This window comes from Castor canadensis, chromosome 7 (genome assembly GCF_047511655.1).
Source record: "Castor canadensis chromosome 7, mCasCan1.hap1v2, whole genome shotgun sequence".
In the NCBI taxonomy this organism is placed as follows: Eukaryota; Metazoa; Chordata; class Mammalia; order Rodentia; family Castoridae; genus Castor; species Castor canadensis.
Window position 1 is genome coordinate 45,159,513 of NC_133392.1, and position 5,632 is coordinate 45,165,144.

The 5,632-nt window shown below is 35.0% G+C and overlaps 1 non-coding gene across 1 annotated transcript; it reads right to left on the reverse strand.

The window, feature by feature from the left end:
- Positions 1-5,242: 5,242 nt before the first annotated feature.
- On the reverse strand, positions 5,243-5,348 carry LOC141425179 (U6 spliceosomal RNA). The gene has a single exon (XR_012450270.1). It is a non-coding gene; the product is annotated as a U6 spliceosomal RNA (small nuclear RNA).
- Between the last annotated feature and the right edge of the window lie 284 nt (positions 5,349-5,632).

Genomic DNA, 5,632 nt, shown 5'->3' on the forward strand with positions numbered 1-5,632 from the left:
GCTCTGTCTAGATTTTAAGGTTGAGAAGCACACAACTTTTTTCACATCCATGGATTTCTGTCCTGGATGTAACAAAGCTCTCTGCACAGACTTCAGGGGATGCCTGAGCAAAGGCTGGGTTCCTGAGTTGTATGTTTTTACTGGTTTGTGGAATTCAAAAGGCCATAAAGAAGAAAAGTCATATTCTTAAGCTCTTTCTGAGTTTGTAATACATGGGAATTATGTAAGATGAGGGAAAACATCATGCTGAAATTGGGCAGGTTAGTAAAAGAAAGTAATGATTTGGCTTATTTCTTGTTTATGGTTACTCTATTCCTGTTCTGGAATAAACATCCTCCTCCATCTTCTACAGTTTTGTTTTTCATTCATGATTCTTGCTCCCATAATCTTACAGATCCGAGAAAAATGTTCTCTTTGAAATAGTTATAGGCTTCTAATTCTGTCTTTCTCTTTCTCTCTGCCTCTATCTCTCTTGGCCTTTATGTAACTTAAAAAAAGAAACACGTGAGGATGTTTATAAAAACTCCAATGTCATTCACTTTACAAAAATTCCATATATGAATGTATGAAGCAGAGCTTCTGAAAAACTGCCCTTCAAAGTACATGAATTATGAATCAATAAGACTGGAGGAGGCATATGAAAGCAGACCAGAAATAGAACTGCCCTGACATGTAACATGGCCATCAAAAGGGAGAGGGGCATTTGTAGGCAGCATGAAGGTGACTATGGTGCATCTAAACTCCAGCAAGTGTTGATCTGCAATGATGTATTTCAGATTACAAAACCTGGCACTGGCAGCAGGTAGGCTGAATTTAATAAAACCTAAATGTCTAAGAATTGAGGAGATTCAATTTTCAGAGAAGATTACTGGGAGAAGCAATATAAATTACAGTGTGGTGATTTATAGCAGATAAGTGGGAGCTAAAAGAAATGTTATAGTTATTTAATATTAGGAGAATAATGCAGGCCAAAATATATAAGCCATAAATAACAAAAGCACCAGAAGTCTGGGCTATACTCATGAGCGAAAAAAGAGATCAGAAGGGATTACATTTCTGCCTATGTTCTTTGAGTTCATAAATTTATGCTATAAAAATAAAGAGCAGACATTATGGGTATAAATTAATGTGAAATAAGAGAGATTGGCATTGAAAGCTAAAAATAAAGGTTTAAATAGAGAATGTGGGTGGCTAAGGAAATTTTCCACATGGTTACATGGTATTATATTCCTAGAAAGTAGATAATGGCATTTGTATGGGATTAAATGTGGGCAAGTATAAAGAATGAGATTTATGAGGCATTGTGGAAGAAAGAGGAACATGGAGGAACTCTAAGCAAGGGACAAAGGCAGATCTTATAGAGTTGTTGGGAAAATAATGGAAAAATCTAAATAGATTTCAATGGGATTTTATAGTAGTCTGTTGACATTTCTAACTTCCAGAACACTGTGAAGGCTTTTTCTTGAGTTTAGGAAGCCAAGAAAGAGGTTTTCTTTTTTTTTTTTATAGCTAACTCTAAATTCATAAAAAATGGCAAACATCAATCAGTGGATTTTCTGGCTCAGAATAACATGGAGAAGTTTTCAAATAAATATAGACTGCAAGTATGTATTTCTGTCAGCCTTTTCATAGAGCAACTCACAATTAGTAGTTGTTTTCCCTCAAAGAAAGAAAGACTGAGCAAGACAGTAGCCATCAATTTCTTGTAACTTAACTTTTGAAGTGACATTCGATGACTTTTGCCAACAAGAACCAAGTTGAGGCAGTAGGTGCATCTCAGAGTTAAAAGAAGGGTATGTTCTGGGCTGTGAGGATCATTGGGGGTCATCTTAAAGAATTCTGAGCAGGAAGACTGCTTCATTGATCATTGTCGGAGCCAGCAGTGGGAGCTTGCCTGTGTGAAAGCTCCAAGGAATTGGGGCAAAAGTCTGGCTTTCTCACAAATCCAGATGCTGACTCAGACAGGCAAGGTCCCACTGCTGGCTCCAACAGACCACTACTGGATGTTAAGCATAAGGTGGAAAACAAGGCGATGACCACCCAAACTCAGAAAATCCAAGTATAGTAATCTTCCTTAGCAGGAATTCATTATACTTCATATGAGATTTTTAAAACTTCAATACAGGAAGCAAGTATCTTCCAACTTTTATACAATTAATGTGTGGCATAATAATAAACTGTTTAGCAAGGCTTTCAATCTATTATAAGTAAGATTAAACCAACACTGATTAAATTATAACCACTGGAACTAAGAAACTGAAACTAATTTTCTTAAGTGAGCATTAAAGAACTCTCACAATACATTTATTTTATTAAACCACAAAAGCTATTTTTTTCACATTACCTTTCCTATATACACTTGCTTTATATATGCTTCTAGAAAATAGAAGCATATATCACCTGCCTGAGCATCTTTCTTGAGGTTTAACAGCAACAAGTGTATGGAGTTAAATAGTTTAATAAACTTAACATAACTATGATAAGTTCCACAGTTGGAATGAAAAGATAAACCTGGGATTAATTTTTACCCTATCTGCATAATAAAAATGATTAAATGAGATGGAGAACACAAAATGAAATACAGGAAAAGTTCCTGTTACTTAAACCTGCCATATTCTGATTGGATAGATCTAGTTCTAAAATCTGTTTTCTTATTTATACATATACATACATGTACATCAATCTGTCATCTACTATCAACTATTTATCTATCTGTCATCTATCATCTATCTGTCATCTATCTATCATCTATCTATCTATCTAAAACGATTTAACCAGGTATGGTGGCACATGCCTATAATTCCAACACTCAGGAAGCTAAGGCAGGAGGATTGACAGTTTGAGGCCATTCTGAGCTAGATAGCGAGTTCTAGACCAACCAGCCTTGGCTATGCAACAGTTTCTGTTTCAAAAAATTCCCTTAAACAAAGAAAAATGAAAAAACCCAACAGAGAAAGAAGATCTATATTTTAGGTATATTTCCTTTTTACATGTTTAGATTTACATTCTTGGCCTCTAATATCTGAGTGTTTTTTAAACAAAAAAGTTCAGTTTGTGAATGAGTCACTAAGGTCTACAGACTGCTTATTAAAGGATTGATCTTATAGATAATATTGTATTTGCAAAACACAATCAGACCTCTTTTGAAACTCTAACATATGTCCTGCATGTTCTTAGGCACTGTGATGGAAAAAAGTTAAATTAAATGAAGCATATATTAGAGCTGGTAGAATGGCTCCATATTCGCTTTCTTAAATTCCTTCTTTACCCTTCCTCTCTTTTATGTGACCTCCCCTTAATATGACCTGATTTTCTTAATATTGCTAGTATTTGTATTATGTCTATATCCACATATGAGAGAAAACATGCAACTTCTGATTTCCTGAACCTGGCTAACTTCACTTAGGTTGATGTTCTCCAGTTTCATCTATTTATCTGCAAATGACAAAGTTTCATTCTTCTTTATGGCTGAATAAAATTTCATTGTACATAAATACCACATTTTCTTAATCCATTCATTAGTAGTGGGGCATCTTGTCTGTTTCTATAACTTAGCTATTTTGAATAAGGCTGCAATAAATATGGCTGTACAGTGCCTTTATTGTAGCCTAACTTATATTCCTTTGGGTATATCCCCAGAAGTGGTATTGCTGGATATATGGCAGTTCTATTTTTAGTTTTTTGATGTGGTTGTACTAATTTACATTCCCACCAACAGTGAGGGTTCCTTTTTCCTCACATTCTCACCAACATTTGTTGTTATTTTTGTTCTTAATGGTAGCCATTCTAACAGGAGTGAGGAGGAATCAATCATAACATGGTTTTGATTTACATTTCCTTTATGGCCAGGGATGGTGAGCATTCTTTCATGTGTTTTTTTTGGCTATTTGGACTTCTTTCTTTGAAAAAGCTCTGCTCAGTTCATTTGGCCATTTCTTCATTGGATCATTATTTTTTTTTTGGAGTTCAGTTTTTTTGAGTTCCTTATATATTCTGGTTACTAATCCCTTCTCAGATGTATAGCTGGCAAAGATTTTCTTCCATTCTGTGAGCTGCTTCTTCAATCTGGTATTCTTTTGCAGAAGCTTTTTAATTTCATGTAGTCTCATTTGTTGATCCTTTGTCTTAGTTTCTGGGCTGTTTGTGTTCTACTGAGGAAGTCATTGCCTATTCTTATTGTTTCCAGCGTATTCCCTGCTCTTTCGTGTACTAGCTTCAAGGTTTCAGGTCTTATATTAAGGTCCTTAATCCACTTGAGCTCATATTTGTACAGGGTGAAAGACCTGTATCTAGTTTCAGTTTTCTGCAGACACATATCCAGTTTTCCAGCAACATTTGTTGTAGAGGCTGTCTTTTCTCCATTATGTGTTTTGGGTGCCTTTGTCAAAAATCAGGTTGGCATAGCTGTGTGAATTCATATCTGGGTCTTCTGTTCCAATGGTCTTCTGTTTTTGTACCATGCTGTTTTTTGTTTGTTTGTTTTTTTTTTTGTGGTACTGGGGCTTGAACTCTAGGCCTACACCTTAAGCCACTCTCCCAGCCCTTTTTTTTGTGATGGGTATTTTCAAAATAGGGTCTTGTGGACTATTTGCCTGGGCTGGCTTCAAACTTCCATCCTCTTGATCTCTGCCTCCTGACTTGTTAGGATTATAGGGGTGAGCCACTGGAGCCTGGCATACCATGTTGTTTTTATTTCTATGACTCTGTAATATATTCAAAAGTCAGGTATTCTGATACCTGACTTGTGTTGCTCTTTTCACTCAGTATTGCCTTGAGTATTTGTGGTCTTTTGTGCTTCCAAATGAACTTCAGGATTGATTTTTCAATCTCTGTGATAATGGTCATTGAAATTTTGATGGGGATTGCATTGAACATGTAGATTGCTTTTGTTAATGTAGCCATTTTCACAATATTGAGTCTGCCAATCCATGAGCACAGGAAATCTTTCCATCTTCTATATTCTTCTTTGATTTCTTTCTTCAATGGTTTATCATTTTAATTGTAAAGGTCTTTCACTTCATTTATTTACTTTATTCATAGATATTTCATTTTTTTGAGAATATTGTAAATGAAATTGTTTTCCTATATTTTTTCTCAGTCTGTTCATTGTTCATATATAGGAAGGCTACTGGTTTTTGCATAATTGATTTTTTATCCTACTTTTCTGAAGCAGTTTATGATGTCTTGGAGCTTTTTTGGGGTCTTTTAGGTATAAGATCATGTTATTTGCAAGTAGAGTTAGAAAATTTTGGAATGCTTCATGGATTTGCATGTAATTCTTGCACAGGGGCTTGCTAATCTTCTCTGCATCATTCCAATTATAGTATATGTGCTGCCGAATCGAGCACTGCTTTGCCTTTTGAACTATTTATGATAAGGAGTCAATCTTTCCCTAGATTATGAACTTATTTGTGGTCAGTATTATATATTTTTTTACCATTAGATATGGCAAATGATGGATTTCCTACATGTATTTTTGAATAAATGAAGTTTACTTTGGGCCAAATTACTAGAATAGTTCTAATTTTAGTTTCTTTTTAAATTAACATAAGTACAAATAAAACATAGGACAGTGTCATCTCAACTAGTGTCTTCTGCCTCATCTGAAACCTGTGGTCAGACATTGCAGGAC